The 13,388-nt window shown below is 46.2% G+C and overlaps 1 protein-coding gene across 6 annotated transcripts in view; it reads right to left on the bottom strand.

The window, feature by feature from the left end:
* The window catches only part of fam163ab (family with sequence similarity 163 member Ab), a 47,557-nt gene that overhangs the window by 21,888 nt on the left and 12,281 nt on the right, over positions 1–13,388 (bottom strand). For 2 of the 6 annotated variants that reach the window (XM_086269927.1, XM_086269926.1), the window contains exon 1: positions 6,286–6,794. The exons of the other annotated variants lie outside the window; for them this stretch is intronic. The gene's annotated coding sequence lies outside the window, so the exon portion shown is untranslated. Of the gene's footprint in view, positions 1–6,285; positions 6,795–13,388 lie in introns of those variants that run through there. 6 annotated transcript variants of the gene reach the window in all.

The raw sequence follows: 13,388 nt of genomic DNA, 5'->3' as shown, positions 1-13,388 counted from the left end.
AGAGAACGGCTGCAGAATCAAAACTAATGCTGGGGAGCGGGTGGGCAGTGATGACAAAAAGATGTAATTTCAGGAAAGACGTGTTTTAAAGAATAACAGTTCGAGTTGACTGTAAGATAAAGAGTTTCCTCTGCGGAGAACAGCTTAAGTCTTAAAGCAGGAGGTACGGAGCTGAAGTAAGCAGTCAGTCATGGGCCACTTCATGAGTGGAAGCCTTGTTTTATTAGACGGGAGGATAGAGGTGCCTGGGATAGGTGGTCTTATTGCCACGTTAACCTTTTTTCCTTTTACTTTTTAAGGACTGTGATCACGAAGAACTCCTAAAATCTGTCCCAGGCTTTCAGAGGAAACGTCCACTTAAAACTAACAAAAGGTCACATTTTGTGGGTTTGTGCTCCACAAATCCAGTGTGTGTGCTAAACGTTTGTGAGCGTTCAGACGAGTGTATTTGTGTGCATTTGTTTCTCTAACTGAAGCATGAACTACAGATGAACTGCAGACAGCATTGGGGGGAAAAACAAGGTGGAGACATCCTCAAAAACTGGCCTTTCTCACATGTAGCACACAGCAGGAGATAATCCACTTCAGACACATTCTCTATGCTGGAAATATATTTAGTTTAAGTGAGGGTGTTGCCCAGAAAGAGTCTGGTGCAAGAGTCGGTGAATTCACTGGATTATTGCTCTGTTCTTAAATGGACATTACACAGAGTTTGCACAAGAAAGTTAAAAGACTGTTAAACCCTAAAATGACCCCAAACAAAGGGCCATCGTTGACCCTGTGGTTTAGAAAGAAGCACAAAGGACTTTGGGGAAAAATCTAAATACTGTTTGATCCGTATTAGAATTATTATTCTTTTCCCTGATTGCCAAGACTTTGGACCGTGTGGTGGATGCAGTGGAGGAGCATGCAGGGGGCAGTTGTGACAGAAGAGGATGCTACACCTAGCTGATTATTTGTGTGACGAGCCCCAAAGAGAGCAACACAAAGAAGAAGAAGGTCGCACAGGGTTGGATGACGTGCACCTCACAGGGTTATTTATAGAAGAGCCACAGGACAAGTCTCGGCTGTCCATCTGCATCTAAAGGTCAAAGGTCACTCTTTGAGGATGCCAATGTTCACATTTTGGACAGAGAGGACAGATGGTTTGAAAGAGGAGTGAAAGAAGCATCTATGTCCACTGTGAACGACCACTTTTGAACAGAGGGCGGGGCTTATGACACCAACTGTCTGCCATCTATAATCCAGTTTTGAGATCCTTCCCAGACGCCTGAACACCCACTCACGTCCTGGGCCATCTGACCTCAGGAAAGGCTTCACAATGAGTTCACCCAAACCTTGGTTGATTGTGACCTGCACCCGTGTTCACACCTTGACTCGTGTGATTAGGTAGCGGATCAATAGGGGGTCCATGACCCTCTTGGGGCGACACTCCCATTGGGCTTAAAATCTGGGACTCTCCACCAGTTGCTCTTAGAACTGAAGAAGCTTCTTGGATGAAACTTAAAGAAGTCCAGACGCTTTTCTTTCCAAGCTCCTCCGACTACGATCACCCGGAGGACTGAGAACCTTCACAGACTCACAGGGTTGGACATTTCAGTTCTCATGTGCATCTTTGGAAGATCCTTAAAAGTTCAAGTCCATCATTGAATGTGTGAAAACAAATGGTGCACAAATCTAAATGCCAAAGAGCTTCGTTCCCCTTTCCCCTGTCTTCCTGTGCAGGAGAGTCAGTCTGGTGTCATCTAGAAGTTGTATGCATGCGTCTTTGTGTGTGTGCGTTTTTGATGAGTCACCACAGATAAAGCAGCCAGCAGCGGTAGAGCTACATTAGCAGATAACAGCATCTCTCTTCCAGAGACCACCGGCTTTGCCAACAGCCCTTCTTCTCATTCGGTTCATCGTAACCCAGGGTACCTGCGCTTCAGGGCAAGGGGCGTTCACAACCCCGTGCTACAGCGTTTGGAAGTTAGCGTCACGAATGACCATCTAAAGCTGAATAACAGAAAGTAGATCTCAAAACAGTGTGTTTGAGAGGACAGGAGCATGAGGATGCCCACTTCCCTTAATGTCAGCATACTGTGTGTGAGCTGTAATAGGAGTAAGATAGGAAAAAATACAAAATAAAAATATCTATCAAGTTCTATAGTTTAACGATGTACCAGGAACCAAATATTCCAAGGCAACATATTACTGTTAATCGTGTATCTAGCACTCAGGTGGAGGTGGGCAGCTTACAACTACATGAAGGAGTTTCTTTATGATCTTTTTGGCACATTTATAAGCTGAAAGTAGCTTTCAGCTCCAGACCCAGATCATGCTAGAAACCAGCCATCACTGTAGATTCAGGTCTGTGTTCAAATCCTAGCTGGCAGCTAATAAAGAGGTGAAAACAAGCTGGTCTGACTGCTGTTAGATGCTAGAACTTAGCGTCCTGTCCTGCTCGTGCTGCACTGCAGCTCGGACGCGGCTCGCCTCGCCTTTCATGTGTGACTACAGTACGCGCAACTCTCAACTTTTATGGCAAGAAACATCAATACAGCAGCCACAAAGACCTTAAGGGGCGATGAATAATTCACGCAAGGCTCCTGAAACACTGAAACACTTTCCTCTTCCCCGTGTCGTCTGAGAATCTCTCCGCCAACCCCCAACAAACACACACACAGCTATGGCAGCTCAGACACACTCTTTCATGCATGTTGTCCCAGAAAATACACTCAGTGCAGTGTTAGCAGGAGGATGCAAGGACTTTACAACCAAAGGGAGGCTGAGTACAGCACTGTGCCACAAGAACGCAAGACAGTCAGAATCTCTGACACAGGCCTTCCCTGAGGCAACAATGACTGCGCTTTGATTTCAAAAAATACTCATTTGAATTCAAAACACCACAGGGCAGTTTGAGACTGTCATCATTTGGATGAGACACACATATAATACACATTATGTCACACACGGCGCCTACCGGGCTTCAGATGTTCATCTTGTGTGGACATGATGCAAGATTGTGGGTCAAAATTCAACCACTAGATCACTGGATGATTTCTTTTTCAGCAGACTTTTAATGCATCTGCTTTGGCTGCATGATTTCAAATTGCAGGAACCATTATTAAAATGCTTGTACAAAAACACAAGTGTTTGTGTTAGGACAAGGATACAGTGTGCTGCTTCTGTCCCACCAACAGGCTTGAAGAGGTTAAATTGGCCAGCACAAGGTTAAATATTCCCAGCATTCCCGTATCCGCAGCAGAAACACGAGAAATCGCGTACATCGGGAGGATTCGTTGGGTTTTATAAGGCAAACTGTTTCCTAACTTCACTGAGGATGATCAAATATTTAGTCACATAGCCAGAGCAGGCAGTTACAGAGCAGCTTGGTACTGACAAATCAAATGTTGCTAGCAGCCAGTTGTCATTTCCCACAGTGTTTTGAAGTGTAGGCGCAGCGCACCATCGCACAGCCTTCGTGTTAAATACATTTTGTCTGTTGCTGCTGCGTTAGCTGTGACAGCGCTGACTGCAGACTCCTCTGGGAAATCAGCCCACTTCCTGTTGTATCACAGCCACTGGAGGTGAAGGAATTAAGACGTTTGTGTGTGTGTGTGGAAGCGGGAGGATATAGAGAGGCTGCTCTACAGATATTTCGTCAAGCTGTGTTTTCCAGCCAGTCTCCATGAGAAATGGGTCACACAAGGTTTTAATGTGGCGGAAATTAACGAACATAAACGTAGAAGCGAAGGTTTTGTTTGGATGTTTGACGTGAACATATCCGCTCATGGATAAAACACCACCTATAGCAAAGGCTAAGTCTGCAGTCAACACTGGACGTCAGTGCAGCAGCAGCTCTCTGAGGCTTTGCTTCCAAGACAAGAGCTGAACACCATCACGTAGCAGCTTCCCAACAAAGTCACTGGTCAGTGAAAGCAGACGTGTAAAACATGAGGCCCGAGGCCCGGAATCAGACCGCCAAAGACACCAATCTGGCCCACTGGATGGCTTTGGAAAATGTGAAGAAGAGCTTTTAACTGTATTTCCTACTGATAAAGACCTTCCCATGGCTGCTCATACACCAATGCAAATAAGTAATAGATACACCATTAAATGACAGAAGAAATAGTTTTTTTTCCTCATATTCTACTTTATGATTTATCAGTGGGTTCAAAATAAAAACAAGCAAAAAGGAAAAAAAAATGTCTCACTTGAAAAAAATGATCTACTTTAGAATAATATATATTTATATTAATATATTATTGCACTAACTGAAGTTTTTCTCTAAATTTACACATTTATTTCTTACTATTTCAGCCCAAAGCAGCATTTCTTTCTCATGTAGGAAAACTGCTGATATTGTGCTTTATTTAGGTCTTTATATTAAACGTATTTACGCAGATGAAAAGAGGGATTTCACTGGTCCGGCCCGCTTCAGATCGAAGCCGTCAAAGGGCCCAAAGTGTAAAATGAGTTTGACATCTCTGATTTAGGCGTTTTGAACATGTCAACTTTAATCTAAAGAAAAGACGGTTAAATATATTTCTTCTTTCTCGGACAGCAAAGTAACTGCTGCATGTGCAAATGAGGCAGCAGCACAAACACGTTACACATGTTGGTCGCACACAGTGTCACTACATATACGCTACTGTATATGAACAGTGTTTCCACAGAAATATTGTATAAACGACTGACGTAGCCACCAAAACACCACCTGGTGCTTAGGAAAGAGCTTTTGTGATGCCTAAAACTGAGCTTTGGGCCATCGCCACCTTGGTGTTTTGAAACCGGATACGACAGGCGATGCACATATTTGATTGTGAAGTCAACGCCATGTGTTAAGACGTTGAGGTTAAAAGTTGGCTAAGATGGCGCCGCCCTAGTGGCAGCCTGCCGTAGCAGCTCCCGATCGCCGTAATGTTCTTTTTTAATCTTTTATATTTATACCTATATCTTTATATTTATCTGTTTATCTTAATATGCATCTGTTTCTACACTCATTTTATACGAGTGCTTGATGTTTGTTGTATATTTGCTGCTAGGGCAACTAAATTTCCCTCTGGGATTGATAAAGTTTCTCTGGTAAAAAGTTGCCTGCATAGTCCCCATTATTCACTCTAATAGTGACCATAATTTAAATGTCCACATGACCTGAAGCTAGAGGTCATAAAGTCATCAGGAAAATCTTTACTGAGGAGCAGTCGAGTCAAGCACATTATTGTATAGATTTGTCTACAACTGGATGTTTGTCTCACAGAAGTCGCCCCCTGTTGAGCGATGAAAAGAATGCAGGTCCTTGGTGTCACTTTTCAGACTCTGAAGCAGCATCAGTCGTTCATACAGTCTGTGTTGAGAGGAGGATTGTGTTTTTGCATGCGTGTGTATGCAAGCGAAAGAAGGCTAATAAACTAACAAACGACACTACATAACGGAGCCATAACCAGCTTCGTCATCCTGTGACTCTGCAGCCTCCATGAGCAACAGCGAGCACCATCAGTTCTCCAGGTTCTGATCAGGCGAATACAAAAAAAACAACCTCGAGTGCAGAAACTCAGAAACCAAAGCAAAGCGAGCACGTTTTTTCTTTGAAACTTTGCTTTGGTAGCAGGACTCTGAGGATTGACTTCCTTTGGATACAGCCTCAAGTGGCCATTTAGGTAAGAGCAGTTATTTGTGATGGATAAATATTTTTCTTCTTTCAGTCCAAAATTCTGCGTCGTATTTTGCAACTTGATTGTACAATGTGGCCATTAAATGGTTGTATCTGTGTCATGTTTAGCATGTAGTACAGTGAAGGACTTTGGGGGGGGGATCCCTCTCCGGGGGCCAAACTGAACTTCAGACCCCAGCAGTGACTCTCAGGAACCTTACCTTGTTTCCCCCATCTGTTCAAAAAACACTAACCCCAAGCAGCGAAGTAGCCGTCACTGCCTTCATCTACACATCACTGTTTAATTAATTTCATTTAATGAATTGCCAGCAGGCGATCAGAGTAGAATCAAAATGGCAAACACCTCCAGCTGAGCTTCTCCGCCCTCACTTTATCTCCACTGCCCACATTTCACGAAGCATAAAAGAGAAAAAACAGCCTCAATTAGACCTTCTCTGCCAGGTAATGTGACATTTTCATAAACCTAACAGAATATTGACCCTTCTGAACCCCAATCATTCTAATCACAAACTAAGACCTCTGATTATAAATAAATAATAAATAATAAATAAATGGATTTTAAATAAATCTATATTTTTGTTGAAAACGTCTTGCTTTGTGCTCACAGTTTCAATTTCAACCACACATACCTGATCTAATTACATGGTCCGCTCGTCAATCTTGGGCCAATCTTGTGGAAACTGACCATGAAAAATCCACCAGCATCCTTATCGCAGCAAGAGGAAGACAGAGAAACGCGGTACATGGGACTGCGGCGGAACTTCTCCGAGGATGAGCCGGAGTCCAGAGCGCGTACAGCCGCCAGGGAAACTAAACACCAGCGGTGTGGAAACCCCAGATTAGAGGTCAAATGCACGGCTGTGAACACAGCCAGAACCGGAGGACACTGAAAAATGGAGCATACTGACGGCGCGGCAACCGGAGGAAACAAACCGATAAGGACGAGGACAACTCCGAGATGAGCGCTTTTTACGCGCATGTAGTGTGTGAAAACGCGTTCACCTCCATTCACAGCGGCGTTATTCTCGGGACTCCAAGAGAGAAAGCAAGCGGCAGGAAGCTTGAAATCACGGAATTTAAACCGGACACATCCAACAAGTGCGGGACGCGAAGGCGAAATGACGCTGCTGGGCGGACTGGGGAGCGATGGGAGGAGAGGAGTCGCCCCACATCACGCAGAACCTCCCTTAAAAAGAAGGCGTGATGTAGTGGGCCTACATTTCAGAGGAATGCCAAAAATATATTTATATATGAGCCAGAATATTACCGTCGAGGTTCCACTTAACTCGATGCCAGTAAAAATGAAGTGGGATGTTTCTGAACTCTGTTTAATCACTGCATAAACTTACAGAGTGCACCATATTCAAAATATTAGTACTGTATCATATTACTGTACGAGTATCACAGTACTGTATGATAGCAGTAGAATTCAACATGCTGATATAGTAGAAGAAAGAAAGTTCAATGATAAAGATAATAACACCAAAAATAGCATGTAGTCATCATTATATGGATACAACCAGGAGACAGGACATATCAACGCTTTCAGCCATACTCATCACCCATAGACTCAACAATACAACCTGGATGTTACCCTGAACGCTGGTTCAGAATGTTCCTATTAGAAAACGAAGGCTGGGTAATGCTACAGTAGAGCCCCCATACACAGACCATTGAGCCACAGTAATTGATTTGCCCTCAATCACTGTTCCTTTAATCTACTTACTGTTGCAGCCAAGTCAACGCCAATATTGACGGAGAGGGAAGGCCTGGCTGACTAAAAAGGGATGTGCAACAAAACTGAGACACACAGATTAATGCAAGTGAATCCAAGAAGAGCAGGGCAGCGGAAGCTGGGCAGTCTTGCTCCAGGCTCTCAAACTACAGAGGACAAAAACTGCCAAAATCACAAAGCAATAAATGATTAAAATGCATAAAAAATAAAGGCAAGGCAAGTTTATTTATATAGCACAATTCAACAGCAAGTTGATCCAAAGTGCTTTACAGAGACATTAAAAAACAGAAACAAATAAAAAGCAGGATTTAAAATGGGAAAAAAGGAGTAAGTTTTAAAATTTAAGCTTAAAAGTAAAACGGTGCAGATTTGGTGCTTTATTCAAATGCAGCTGAGAACAGGTGAGTCTTCAACCTGGATTTAAATAAACTGAGCGTTTCAGCTGATCCGAGGCTCAATAAATAATAAATAAAGTTTGCATTAAAAAGGTTATGTAATATAATATGATTCTTCTTTTTAGCTTTTAGCTTTGTTTTACTTGTTGACCTCTAAGAAGCTTGGACCTGTTTATTTCTCATCGATACGATTTATTGACGTATTATTTGACTGTATGACTTCCAGCTAAGCTAAGGGACTAGTCCATACGTCACCAAATGGCTGACCTCGGTCCGGATCCGGACCAAGTGCTGGATCTGTCTGGAACGGTAATCAGTGCCAGAAAAAAATTCCCCATGATGCATAAACCCAGAGCTCTGTTTTATCAGTACGGCGTAAAACAGTGGGCGCAGGTAAACCAGTCCTTACGGTAATCGCCTACTGTTTATGGAGTTAGGCAGAAAAGCCAATCAGACATATAGCGTACTGCAGACACAACATAGAGAGGAGCAGCCACGGTGTGCTCGGTGGTGAGCGAGTGGACGAATCAGTGTGGGCTCATTCCTCCAAACCTTTATGTCTCACATGCTGTGAAACAGTGGAGCTGTTAAGCGTCTCTATGAAATCAAACACAAGTTTGTTGAAAAGACGCATCCACCAACGCACACATTCATATGTGCACCAATCACGTTCAGACCCAGATTCAAGCTCCTCACGCCGCAGTCACATGATCATTTATCCCACTGAGGGATAGTGGGCGCTCGTTTTAGAAAAAGGCCCGTTTTTCCAATTGCAGATGTGATTTGTTTCTTGAAAAGCTGGCCTCAAATTCCTCTTTAATTGTTTGAAGAAACAATTAGGAAAGGAAAGAAGAAATACGAAGAGAAACGAGACACGTTTTTGGAATAAGCACTTTTGATTGCATTATTATGAAGAAGAATATGTTTATTATTTGTAATGAAGGCCTGGAGTTCACTCTGTTAGCCATGTGTGTCTTAATCAGAACAAAAAATAAATATCACTGTGATGAAGTGGAAATATACAACCATGATTTGATTGACATGGGATGAAACTGAGATCTGGACCTTGTTGTGAACGAAATCTTAGTGATCGAACCTACTGGGACTAGTCCTTCTTCTAAGTGTAGACAGCTACGTCAGTGCTGTGGGAACAGAATCAGTATAGGAAAGCATCCATCCATCCTCCCATCCATCCATCCATCCATCCTCCCATCCATACTCCCTCCATCCATTCATCCATCCTCCCATCCATCATCCATCCATACTCCCTCCATCCTCCCATCCATCCATCCATCCATACTCCCTCCATCCTCCCATCCATCCATCCGTCCATCCGTCCATCCTCCCATCCATCCATCCATCCTCCCATCCATCCTCCCATCCATCCATCCGTCCATCCTCCCATCCTCCCATCCATCCTCCCATCCATCCATCCATCCTCCCATCCTCCCATCCTCTTCTGCTCTTCCTTATCAGGGTCAAGTTTAAAAAGTAGCAAAAACAAATACATTAGTCTGACCACTTAATGCTTTATTGCAACTATAATCACTCAATTTTACAAGCTGACATCTGTTGCAAGGCTTGTGTTGAGTATATTTTATTTCTGAACATCTCATAGTCCTCCGTCTTCTCATCTTTGGCTACTCGCCTCACTTACACAGTAAGACGTGGCTGACGAGGTACTTTGGGGTTGTGAACTGTGAAATGTTGGAAACACAATCAGGAAAACTTTGTCTGAAATATCAGTTTCTTGTGATGATACTCACAGTAGCTCATGGCTACACATCTGAGATAAAACTGCAGGGACAGCTTGTCGTGCAGCTCAGTACCGGATCTGCGTTCAGTCGACCAGGTAACCTTTACTGCCACAGAAAGTGATTTTTCCTTTTAGTTACCCAAAATTACAGAAAAAGACTGGGAGATGAAAACAAGCAGATCCTTTTAGTGAAAATACCACTGGTACAAAGTCAGTGTGTGCTAAAAACATTCAGGGAACAAAAGGAATTCAAGACAATAAAAGAAAGAGTCTGACATCTTAGAAGATTTAGAGGATTGAGAGACCGGTAACACCTTGCTACCACTCTCATGTCTGTATGCTAGACATGAATCTGCAGAGAACACGTCTAGCTTTGCTTCAAATAAAGACCTACTGTCATGGTTGGCTGTGTGGCAGGCGGGCAAGCAGGAGTGGTGGATCCAAAATGCAGGACTCAGACACAGAAGTTCAACTTAAAGCGCAGCTTTAATGCTGGAAAACCTTTTACTAACTAAACTCACCAAAAGACAAACAAAAACGCTGGTGGACTAAAACACTGAAGCACAAAACACTGAACTGGAAACAAAACACTGGCAACACGGAGGCAAAACACACACAGCTTGTTGAGGGTACGACGCAACACTGACTCAGAGAAACACAGGGACTAAATACACTGGGAAGTAACGAGGAGAATGAGACACAGAAGGAGAGCACAGCTGGGGGAAATTAGAACTGACGAGACAAGCAAAGCAGGACACATTCACATAAGACACGGACCTTCAAAGTAAAACAGGAAGGATCACACAGAGACGCGAACTTAACACAGTGGAGACAGCAACTAAGAAACACAGAGACATAAACCATAAGGCAGAGGTCTAAGAACCGAGAGACACAGAGGGGAACTCAAACATGCAGACACAGACTTACACAGAACAGAGGGGACACAGAGAAACATGAAGGGCAAGGGATCGAAACTAGAAACTCACACCAAGTACAATAATACAAAAATCACAAAGAACTAAAACGCTGGGTCAGGAGACCCAGGACCCTGACAGTACCCTCCCCCCAAGGGCTGGCTCCCGACAGCCCAACACAAGAAAACGAAAAAAAACCCCAAAAACCGCCCAAAACAGAAAACAACCCGACCAGGGCGGGCGGCGGGGGCCCAGGAAGGAGGGCACGAAACAAAAACACCAAAGCACAAGAAAGCCCCAAAACAAAACACGAGCCCAGAAAAAAGAACAATGCAGGGGGCTGGCCAGGGGGCCGACAGCACAGGAGTCCAAACAGGTCAGGGGGCCGGCCGTGCGGAAGCCAACGGCGGCGACGAAGGAGACGACGGAGCAGTGCAGGGGGCCGACCGCGCGGAAGGCAGCGGCGGCGCCCCAGTGTCAAGCGTACTGGCTGAGGCCCGGTGGGCACAGGACCAGGCGGGGCAGGACCAGACGACGGCGGGGCCGGACCAGGCGAAGCACAGGCAGAAGCTGGACCAGGCGTGGATGAAGACACGGAGGCTGGACCAGACGAGGCTGAAGGCTCTGATGAGGCTGGACCAGGCGAAGCACAGGCTGAAGCCGGACCAGGCGAAGCACAGGCTGAAGCCGGACCAGACGAGGACGAAGACGAAGACTCGGATGAAGCTGGACCAGGCGAGGACGAAGACTCGGATGAAGCTGGACCAGGCGAGGACGAAGACGAAGACTCGGATGAAGCTGGACCAGGCGACGACGAGGCGGCCGCAGGTGGCGGCTGGACAGGCTCCTCGGGCCCTCCAGCTGACGCGGCGTGAGGCTGAACGGGCCCCTCGGACCCTCCAGCGGAGACAGGAGGCTGAACGGGCCCCTCGGACCCTCCAGCCGACGAGGCATGAGGCTGGTGTGGTTCTCCGGAACCACCAGCTGACGAGGAGGGCTGCTGGACGGGCTCCTCGGGCCCCCCAGCTGAAACAGGAGACAAAGGCCGGAGCGGTCCCTTGGACCCTCCAGCGGAAACAGGAAACAAAGGCCGGAGCGGTCCGTCGGACCCTCCAGCGGAGACACGAGACGAAGGCCGGAGCGGTCCCTCGGACCCTCCAGCGGAGACACGAGACGAAGGCTGGACGGGCCCCTTGGACCCTCCAGCAGAAGCCATCACAAAGCCAGCAGGCATGGAGTCCACTGGCAGACATGAAGGAAATGGGTGCTGTGCTGAGCACTGGCCCTGCTCAGACAGCACTGACACGGGGAACTTCCCAGGTGGCTGCTTAAACTCCAGGGGTCCAGCATCAGCTGAGGACTGGAACCTAGCCTCTGGGGAAGCCCTGGAGCGGCAAACAGTGCCAATGGCGGCTGAACCATGAAAAGCACCTTGAGTAGGACTTAGGCTTTCTCCCTGCATGGAGTGAACGAGTGGAACCGGTAATGCTGGAGCCAGAGCTACTGGGGCCTGCGCTACAGGCGGCACTGGAGCTACTGGGGCCTGCGCTACAGGCGGCACTGGAGACTGGGCTGAGAGTGGCTGCGGGGGAGCTAACTGGGCTGAGAGTGGCTGCGGGGGAGCTAACTGGGCTGAGAGTGGCTGCGGGGGAGCTAACTGGGCTGAGAGTGGCTGCGGGGGAGCTAACTGGGCTGAGAGTGGCTGTTGAGCAGGCGACACTGGGAGCTGAGCTGCTGGAGACACAGGTGACACTGGTGTACTGGGGTGAAGGCAACGAGGATGCAGTCCCTCTCTTAAGGGAGGATGGAATGATTTAGTGATAAAGCTTGATGAGAACAGATGCTGATGCTGAGAATACCAGGCAGCGAGGGCTTCCAGGAGGGTAGCTGACTCTACCTTGCCTGGACCGCCCATGCCAAACAGTTCGAAGCAAATCCTGGCTCTCAGAGCTGTTATTAATTGTTTTAATCCGTTAATGTCCAAAAAACCAGCTGTGCAGAGGGTGGAAGACAAAAAGTTGTCGAAAAAGACCACCTGAAGGAGTCTCTTGGGGGTGTCCTCAGCGTGGATTACCTCCCGGCAGTAATTCCACAACTGCGCGAGATACTGAGACCGTGAGTCCGCAGGATCCATTTGATGGTTGCGTCGTTCTGTCATGGTTGGCTGTGTGGCAGGCGGGCAAGCAGGAGTGGTGGATCCAAAATGCAGGACTCAGACACAGAAGTTCAACTTAAAGCGCAGCTTTAGTGCTGGAAAACCTCTTACTAACTAAACTCACCAAAAGACAAACAAAAACGCTGGTGGACTAAAACACTGAAGCACAAAACACTGAACTGGAACTGGAAACAAAACACTGGCAACACGGAGGCAAAACACACACAGCTTGTTGAGGGTACGACGCAACACTGACTCAGAGAAACACAGGGACTAAATACACTGGGAAGTAACGAGGAGAATGAGACACAGAAGGAGAGCACAGCTGGGGGAAATTAGAACTGACGAGACAAGCAAAGCAGGACACATTCACATAAGACACGGACCTTCAAAGTAAAACAGGAAGGATCACACAGAGACGCGAACTTGACACAGTGGAGACAGCAACTAAGAAACACAGAGACATAAACCATAAGGCAGAGGTCTAAGAACCGAGAGACACAGAGGGGAACTCAAACATGCAGACACAGACTACACAGAACAGAGGGGACACAGAGAAACATGAAGGGCAAGGGATCGAAACTAGAAACTCACACCAAGTACAATAATACAAAAATCACAAAGAACTAAAACGCTGGGTCAGGAGACCCAGGACCCTGACACCTACAACCAAAGTAAACATCTATCCTGACTTTAGCCAAAGGCAAAAGAACAATGACCCACCACATCTTATTCTCATTAATTATCTTACTAGGTTGGGTTTTTTGCAAACACAAA

Source organism: Aulonocara sp. 'chitande type north' Nkhata Bay, linkage group LG17, assembly GCF_057382095.1.
Source record: "Aulonocara sp. 'chitande type north' Nkhata Bay isolate Kocher_YH1m ecotype deep benthic linkage group LG17, A_spYH_male_GT1.1, whole genome shotgun sequence".
NCBI lineage: Eukaryota > Metazoa > Chordata > Actinopteri > Cichliformes > Cichlidae > Aulonocara > Aulonocara sp. 'chitande type north' Nkhata Bay.
This window is presented reverse-complemented; position numbering and strand designations above follow the sequence as displayed.